At 35.1% G+C, this 9,359-nt stretch overlaps 1 protein-coding gene across 2 annotated transcripts in view; it reads left to right on the top strand.

The window, feature by feature from the left end:
• The first annotated feature begins 435 nt into the window (after positions 1 to 435).
• LOC108624705 (uncharacterized) overlaps positions 436 to 9,359 on the top strand; it is a 14,260-nt gene continuing 5,336 nt past the window's right edge. The window contains exons 1-2 of one of the 2 annotated variants that reach the window (XR_003389129.1): positions 436 to 588; positions 725 to 2,459. The gene's annotated coding sequence lies outside the window, so the exon portion shown is untranslated. Of the gene's footprint in view, positions 589 to 724; positions 2,460 to 9,359 lie in introns of those variants that run through there. The other variant, XM_018024180.2, reaches the window with a different exon arrangement.

The raw sequence follows: 9,359 nt of genomic DNA, 5'->3' as shown, positions 1-9,359 counted from the left end.
TTTTCAAGAATATTTTTGAAACAATCAAGCGTGTTCTTGCACTCGGGACTTAATGGTACCTTTAAACTTAAAAAAGTAAGTACGCTACTAGGCTGCCACTAACAACTCATAGTGCGCATGCCGCAAAAATCCAATGATGTGTCAAACGACGCAAATGTTGCGTCGACCTCCAAGAAACAATGCATTTTGTCAATGAACAATCGCTTTTACACGGAAATCGGAATCAGATAAACGTACTTTAATAAAGAAACGGTTCAAAGTCTGGCTTGATGATGTATCGTCGCGCCGTTATACTTCGCGTCATCCTTCATGGACCTAACCTAACCTTGGCCAGCCGGATAAACACGCGAGTGACATTTGAGATTAGTCAACGTTGATCTGTCTTCGTTCCCTTCCTTCTCCAGTAAGATTCCGTGTTTTTTTTGGAGGCCAACTCGTTAAACTATGGAGGATTAAATCACGTGTGAAGGATCGATTCGAAATTGAAATTGTTCATTTGGCCGTCGTGTGAAATTGCGATTCGACCGAATTCCGGCTTCGACTTACGATCGTCGTTCTCTGGGCTTCCCATCGATCACCGTCGCCTAGGTAAACGTGCACAGACATCTTGTTGTGATTATCAATAGTTGTGCGGCAATACGTGTTTTCGCGTAACGGCAAATAAATTGTTAAGTGTATCAACCACCAACTGTCGGTCGGCTATTTTAACGTTTAAATAATGTAGCGCAACGATGTCCAACTGGCGGTCCATGGTACCAAATCAGATGAATAATTAAAATGAAAAGGAACGTGAAGTAGACGTACTTACACTCCTGGATAAAGCGAAATATTCATAGATGAGAGATTCTTTGACTTCAAATCATATCTATTCATGACTCATTGGTATGATTACATGCAACAACCAAAAACAATTCCCGCCCTACTTGGTATGCATGAATTGAACTAGTATAACCCCAAAACTATGAATACCCGACCTCTGCTTGATGTTGACAGTTTGATAGGTAAATAGTTTGAATCTTTTCCGATTTTATCTACTTTATTTACCGAAATATACAGAAATCTATTCGGAACACTCAATCTTGAATTAAATATGTTTTAAACGAAGTTTCAGGTTTCTAATCATGACATAATGATAAAATAATATAAGGTGGTATATGTAGAATAATTCGTGTAACAATATTTGAATCTGATTGTAATGCAAATGAATTCCAACTAAAATTCGAATTAAAATCCTAGCCAAAAGCTTGCTACCGAGCAGTTTATCTGAGAATCCTTCAATTTTTTCTGGAACCTGTTATTGTGATCGACACCAAGAAAAAGTTTCATATTTCAAGTGTTACTGCACAGATTTTAATGAATCATGACTCAAATTAAAGATAAAGATACGAGAAATATAAATTAATTCCTTAGAAAGTGTTAATATCGTTGTTCTTTAAGATATTTCGTCTAGTCATTATATAAAAACTTGGCACTGCATAATGAAAATTAAATTTTTGCATGCCAAGTGGGCTGAGAATCGTTTCGTGTACATCTGCCAGCGTGCATTCTTCGATATGAAATATATAAAACCAAAATATAGAAACTCCATTAAATATTCTACTCTTGGAAATAGACCGATTCGCAACAATAAATATTAATATGGATATAAGAAAAATCGTTGCCCAACAATTGCGTCTACGATGTTCTCATTAAGATTTTGCATATATTTTTCTTACATTACTTTTACTTTATTTCAATGTATTTCCTTAGTATAAATAAACTAATGTAATATTAAGTGACCTTTTGATTATCTTTCCTTGGTCCTCAAACATTTGCAAAGGAAAAAAATGACTTAAGGACTAAGAAAGAAGTTGGACAGCGCTGATGTAACTCATACTTTTTTTATAAAATGACATCGAGTAGGTTAACCAAGGGAAGCCCCCATGTCCCCCACCAATTTTGTATACTTTACAAGGAAAAAGAAGATCAAAAGTTGACGTCTGTTAGCTTAAGCTTCAATACTCAATTCTTTTCGAGAAAATCGCCCTTTAATGTTTCGGAACGTTTCATAAGGTTGTGTGGTATTGCGTAAGTCAATAACAGCAGTAGCGTAAGGGATAAAGTGCTGGGATGCAGATTCTGGTGCGAGTGGATTCGAAACTGAACGATCAGAATTATCTTCTTCATTAGTTATTGTACTAAACTAATAGTTAATCATTATTTTTTTAATTTTATATTTAAACTTTGATAATAATATTGTTTGGCAGTTGGATGCAGGATAATTAGATACCATTTTCATGTTTTACATTTTTTTTGCAATCCACGGAAATATCTGTTTACAATATGTGGGAAGTTCACTGCAGTTACGATTAAAACCGTATTAAATATATCTGGTGTATGTGTTTTTTGACAAGTATTATCCAACATAAATATAAGGAAAATACGTCGTAATAAAAAGAATGCAAAACCTGGAAATAGTAGTCAGAGATCTACTTTTATTTTTTACTCTCCTTTATCCTTGCAAAGTGTAAAAAAAATGGGAGGGGTACACTTGGGGGTTTCTCTCGTAATTTGACCCCGGGATCGGTAACTGCGCGACTGATAACTTGTTGTTCTTGAGGATCATTGAATAACTGCGATAAAATTCTATTTTCTTCATTCATTTTAAAGTTCAAGGTTGGATGGAGTTTTATCCGCAATAAGATTCGATTATACTAACGAGTCGACCAGAATGGAGGTACCGTCAAATAATTGATTACGTTCTATTGTTATTTCTGATTACTGGCTAATGTAACATAAATTTTCCAATAATGTGAGCGCCGAATTTGGAAATTCGTTTCCAGCTAATCGATACTAATGCGAGCACAGAACGTCGTATGTATATTAACTAGCATCCCAGGTTGCAGATTCGAGCGCTTGTTTTGTTCCCGTTGCAGTTCAAATCAAGAGTGATATAATTCACTTTTCGGAATCAAAAGGTACCGAAAATTTTAACCATAGAATCCATTTCTACAATCATAATTTGAAAAATTTAACTTTTTGTATAATTCGTTAGAACAGTTATTTGTTTAAATAAAGGCCTTTATATAAATAATGCATATGCTTTTATGTAAATATGCATATATGTCAATCAGGTATAAGAGCAGTGTGTGTACGTGTGACTCAAAGGTTTCTGGATCAGCTTCGCACGTATACATAGAAAATTTTCTCTCTAAAAATATGTAGCACCAACTTCCAACTAGCAACAATACATGGAAAGCAAGAAAGATAGAAAGAGAGAACGTGTTACATTTTTAATGTATGTGTGTGAAGCGAGTACGAAATTCAGTGAGCTAATTATACATGCAAAACGTCAACTCAATCAGTGCAATAGTTTTTGGCTGTTTAGTAACAAACATTCATTCAAACTTTTGCATTTATATAATATAGCTCAATATTATAGAAAGAGTAGGAATTTATTTGTAAAATTTTGAAAAAAGACTGAAACGTTTATCACGGGGCTATAATTTTGCTTAAGTCCAGTCGATAGAGCATTTGAAATTGCAAAGTTGAGAGTTTTTTCTTTGCTTCTTGAAGACGTATATAATAAGATCCATGTTACCCGCACTCTTAACTCAAGTAAATTATTTTGTTATCAAGAATGAAAAAAAATTCAGTTTTCGTGAAATATCTTGATTTTGACACGATTTATTGAAATAGTGTAATAGATCTTTATTGGTGCTTATTATATTTTCTACAAAAATTAGTTATATAAAAAGCTTGTGAGTGCAAAAGTTAAGTTGGAGATGGTTGCCAAAATTATAGAAAGTATTTCATTACTCGTAAATAAATGGTCTTATGGACTTGAAATTTTCTCATCAGGTCATGTATATTCATCTACAAGAATATGTGTAAAATTTTAGACCGATTAATTCATAATTTATTATGTTATTAATGCCGAAAAATCTTTTTTGCATCTTTGGCGCTGGCTAGAAAAATCATATCTCAGAATGCAGATTATTTGTACAGGTCCTCTAAATCTCCAACTTTCGTGTCCTTTTTAAAAATTTTAATGTAGACCGATTTTTAAACGATTTTTACGCGATCGTCTTTTTATGCACCACATAAAACTCAACAATTTTTCACTTTTCGAAATTCGGTTGAATATGAATAAAAAGTAGACAAAAAAAGGAATCGCTCAATCTGCAAATTTTTAAAATGTAATCAATAAATCAAAAGATAATTAGCCACTGACATCTCTATGACACTCCAGAATATATAAGAAATCTACTGCCCTTTCATCCTAAGTACTTAAGTCGTAATTCAGATTTTTGATAACATACAAACAAATGTTTTGTCCTTATAGAATACTAATCGGGAATAATGACAAAATTTTATGAATCCGAATGCCTTCATTCTGATCAGCTTATTCAGAGCTCATCACTAGTATAAACGAACCTATAAACATGGTGCTGCCATTGGTTATCTACTATACATATATAGTATATTCGAAAAGCTCAGGGCAACGAACGGTTATCTGTAGAAATTACAGTAGTATTTAGTCTCGTTTGGGGCAACAAACAGTCACAAATCACTATATGATCGTTTGTTGCACCGAACTAACTTTGTTCTACAGTCAAGTCGAAATCCAGTTGACTGTTTATTACCCTATAGGCCTCTTCATCGTGGACAATATTAAGTGGGCACACGATAATATGGACAATATCGTGGGCAATATTGGCAAAGAGTATAAAAGTTAAGCATTTTGAAATGTGTCCACTTAATATTGTTAATATTTGAAAAAATCGTACTTCGTACAATGAAATACATTTTGATGTTTTTATTTTACTTCGTTTCACAATAGGCTTGAATCATTTTATACATAAACAACTGATGATTCACTGAGTTAATGACTCACCAAACTAAGTGACTCATTTCGTTACAAATCATCCTGATTAGAATAAAAAAGAATTCACTCGAGATTTCTATTTAACGTTCTCCAAAAGTCAGTTCTTTCTATCACGGATAAAACATTTTTAACGTCGAAATTAGAAAGATCCAAAAGTATAGCATAACGATATGAGATAGAAAAAGAAGGGGAAATGGGAGATATCAGTTAGAGATCAGAAGCCTTTGTTTCTTTATCTGTGGCTAAGAATAAGAAGTAAAAAATTGAGATACTTTAGATTTTAGTGCTATAATTCATACTTGTATGTCAATATTTTCAAACCCTAAATTAAATCCTTCCTAGGTCCATTTCTATCCAGTCCGGACTAATTATCAAAAGTGCATTTACCTGACAGTCTTGAGAATGATTGAGTTGCAACCGGGCGTAGACGTGACAACATACGACACAAGTAAATTAATATTTTTCACTTTTCAAGCAATCTGAATTCAGAAGGTCTCGATTAATCGTTGCAGATAAGGTAAATGCCCGAATTCCTGCTCACGTTACAATTTATACTCATTACCGTATTTTTCTGCAATTTTAATATAATAAACATATAAAATAAATATAGCAAATCTGTTCGTAGTATCTCTGACTATTGTTAATCTGTGATTCCCGGACGTAATATACGCTATAAAGCCATGTACAGCGTGAGTCACCTTACGTTTGCACCTCAAATGTCTTTATTGTTTTAATGATACGTCAAATGTCTTAACACATTGAAGACGGGAGACGGGAATTCCCGTCTTTTATTTTTCAACTGTTGGCGACGGATGACGGAAATTCACGTCAAAACGTGACGTGTAAAAAATGTGCGGGAACTGGGGCTAGACACTTTTCAGCGCATACCGTTTTCAATGTGTTAAGAATAAAGTTGAATGGTTCAATGGGGCTCACACAATACTGAAAATATTTTTGTGTTTATGTCATTTGTTTTAGAGATATGAAAGTCACCTGATCATTCCAGGTTAAATGGAATCACCATTTTTTAAACACCTACGATGATAGTCCCTTTCATTAGGAATTCAATGATAATTATTCAAGGTCACGGTCGGAGAAAACGTATACGTTCCATTATATGTATACATACATATGTATATTAGAGATGTGCGAGTACCCGGAAAACCAAGTAGCTCCTTAGAGCATATACTACATGGAGGAAGCACGCCTAAGGAAAAAGTGTAGACAACGATGAGAGAGAGAGAGAGAGAGAGATGATGGTTTGGGTAATACCTTTTTCTCTCGCGTACGCACATGATTTCGCGCCGTTTAGGATAAGGAGCAGAGACTTCCCCCTCTATCTCTACTGTTAGACAGAGAGAAGGAGTACCCAAAACTATTACTCTCTCTCTCACCGTTGTCTACACTTCTTCACTAGACGTGCTTCCTCCATGTAGTATATGCTCTAAGGGNACACATAACATTCCCACATTAACAATATTGACGCCTATACTGATCTTCCATGAACGCAATGCGTTCAGCGAGCTCCTCGATCGGCATTTCAATATACACGGCGTCTCCTGAAACGATACTACTCATAACAACTGTCACGAGGAAACATAGCAGTAGGAAATGAGTACTTACCAAACAAATATTCTAGGTGATAAGACCCTGCCCAATCCCACAGTTCATTATTCACTGCTCGATAATCACGCCGCTCTTGTCTGATTAATCGGCGGCGTTCCCCCGATATGCATCTGTTGCCACAGCCCAGCGTGGAGATATTTTTTCCCTCGGCCGGAAAGTGGGGATGACGCGAACATGGTGGGGACCATAGCGCTGCGGAGAGCTTCGCGAACGCGCATGAGCACGCATGAGGGGAATAGTAGTGGGGATCGAAATACGGGCGAAAAACAGGGGAAGCGAGCCTCGAGGGAAAAGTTATGGCACCGCTGGCGATAACTTGATGCATCGAAATGCTCGAGCTACTCGGTCGCATCGAGCCGCTTGGGCCCGTCGAGCTGTTCGAGCGAGGGGCGAGTCGACGAGCTGAATCGCATCGTGTAAACTGGTCGTGCGACGTGCGTCGTGAAAAATTAATATTATACATAAAAGTATATGTAATAGTTAATAAAATCACAATAATTATTGTTGTTTATTAGTGACATTAATAAAATATATACTTGACGATATGAGTAGAAATATAAGTATGGCTTGAGTAAGAATAGAGACATGATTTTCTTATTGGGTAGAAACACAGACATGGCTGAGCAGAAATGACAACAGCGAGTTTTGACTGACGAGAAGAGCGCACGACCGTGAATCATCGATTTAGTTGAAACTTAGCACACTTATAGATTTCATCCTTCTCTTTAAGATATGTAATTATGGAATTAGGTACTTAAGCTGTTTCGAGTTATTAGCAATTAAAGTTCCTAGTGCCTGAAAGTCGGTTGTATCAATTGATATTGCAAGTAGCACCTTGGCTCAGCAGTAACGTGGTGAAATCGTAGGTGGTGAGATCAAACTCCTATTTCTTATGTCTTTTTTAATCAATCATAATTTGTATACAAAAAAACATTATTTTTATAAAGATGAAAAATAAATTTTTAAGGAAATACTTTTGAAAGAAAAAATGCTTCTAATCGTTGTGTAAGAACTACTACAATTTATTATCAAAACAAGGATAGACTATACCGTTTATTATCTATACTAATATGTAATTATTATCTATACTAATACGTAATATGTAATATATAATATGTAAATGTATGTTTATTATCTATACTATATAATTATTCATGGTATCTATACTAATAACAGTAACAGAAAATTCAACATAATAAGATACATAATACACATAAAGGACCTAGCCGGTAGCTGGACATGTCTGAGAACTTTTTTAGATTTTTCCTTTGCAAAATGTAGCCGTAAAAAATAAAAAAGTGCTAAAAATAATTTTGTCACATAGAAATCTTGCGGTGACTAGATTTATATTTTTATAGTAGATTAGTATTGTCGCAAGAATTGTTCATGAATTTCTTCAGATTTTTAGGTTCTTCGCGTCATTGTGAAAAAATCAAAAACTTCTTTTTTTGCTTGAAAAAGTAACTTCTGCTTCGAGTTCTTATGGCTCCTTCATCCAGTATATCAATTATGTGATCTTTAATATGTTCAGTAACGATAGACATGATTTGAACAATGACAAAATGAAATAAATAAAATTGTCCCATATTCAAGTACCGAGACAGAAGACGTGTTTCCAACGGCGGCAGAGGCGAAGCAGTGAAGACTCGAGACCACTAATCGCTGCGTACTTTTTTACCATAAGATTGCATCCTGTCACCAAACATTCTTTTTTAACATATATATTTTTTTCTCACATTTACTGTTTATTGAGCAGAGTTTATTATTTGAACAATATTTTTCAATTGTTTAAAAATATTTCAACAATGAATATGTAATGTTCTTTTCATGAAGGTGCATTGTTTTAATCGTGATATCATAATGGAATAAAAAATACAAGTGTTGTTTTTTGTTATCGTCGTTATATTGATTAAGTCGCTATCATCGTTGATAGTGGGAATTACTTCATCGATAAGAAACAATTTACTTAATATCTCCGCAGGTCTAACTGTATGGAATAAACAACGGGCATATGCAAAGTATTACATAATTGCTGATACGTGAGAACAGCATCCGATTGTTCGCCTACTGTTCGCACACTCATAGCTATATCGTTTTGTGCCTGCATACTCGATAGAATTCAGAGTATAATCGTGTATATTTGCGTATAAATTATGAATAATTTATTAAAAAAACATATGAAGTACAAATCTGAATTCTCGGCCTACGTTGTACGTTTTCACCACGTTGTATCGATGTATATCGATCGACGGCAATCAGTTGTCAGTCATACGACGATGCAAGTCGAATTGTCTGACTCAGGCGTACAAACGCCCAATTTTTATTTGTTAATAACTAATTACTGAAGCCCGAAACGTAATTTTGTCTTATCTTAGATCGTAGAATACGATCCTCAAATATTGCCCACTACTAGGTTTTTTAGACCGCGTATATACATATAATTGTATGGTTGCATATTCAAGATTTTTCGATGAATTTATATCAACGAATATTACAAATACGATCTCCATATCGATTATATACAAATGTGTGTGTGTGCGTGTGCAAAGTTTCAACTAAATCAATAACCCCGTGATTGTGCGCGTTCCGATTTCGATTAGAGGTGTGTACTTCAAACCTCCATTTTACAAAAAAATTGATTTTTCATAACACGAGGCCGAAAATGGTCTTTTTTATGCCCTTTTTATGAAAAATATTGTGTGCAACACGGGCCGAATGGACCTTTCCAGGCTCGGATGATGTTCTGAGCAGCTCGTGTTCATCTCGGGCGCCTGTAGCGCCCTCGACTGCCACTCGTGCTCAAACATCAACCTCGCCCGGAAAGACCCATTTTCGGCCCTTGGTGCACAAAGTACTATTGTACACA

Source organism: Ceratina calcarata, unplaced genomic scaffold (genome assembly GCF_001652005.2).
Source record: "Ceratina calcarata isolate Rehan_Ccalc_2016 unplaced genomic scaffold, ASM165200v1 scaffold325.2, whole genome shotgun sequence".
In the NCBI taxonomy this organism is placed as follows: Eukaryota; Metazoa; Arthropoda; class Insecta; order Hymenoptera; family Apidae; genus Ceratina; species Ceratina calcarata.
This window is presented reverse-complemented; position numbering and strand designations above follow the sequence as displayed.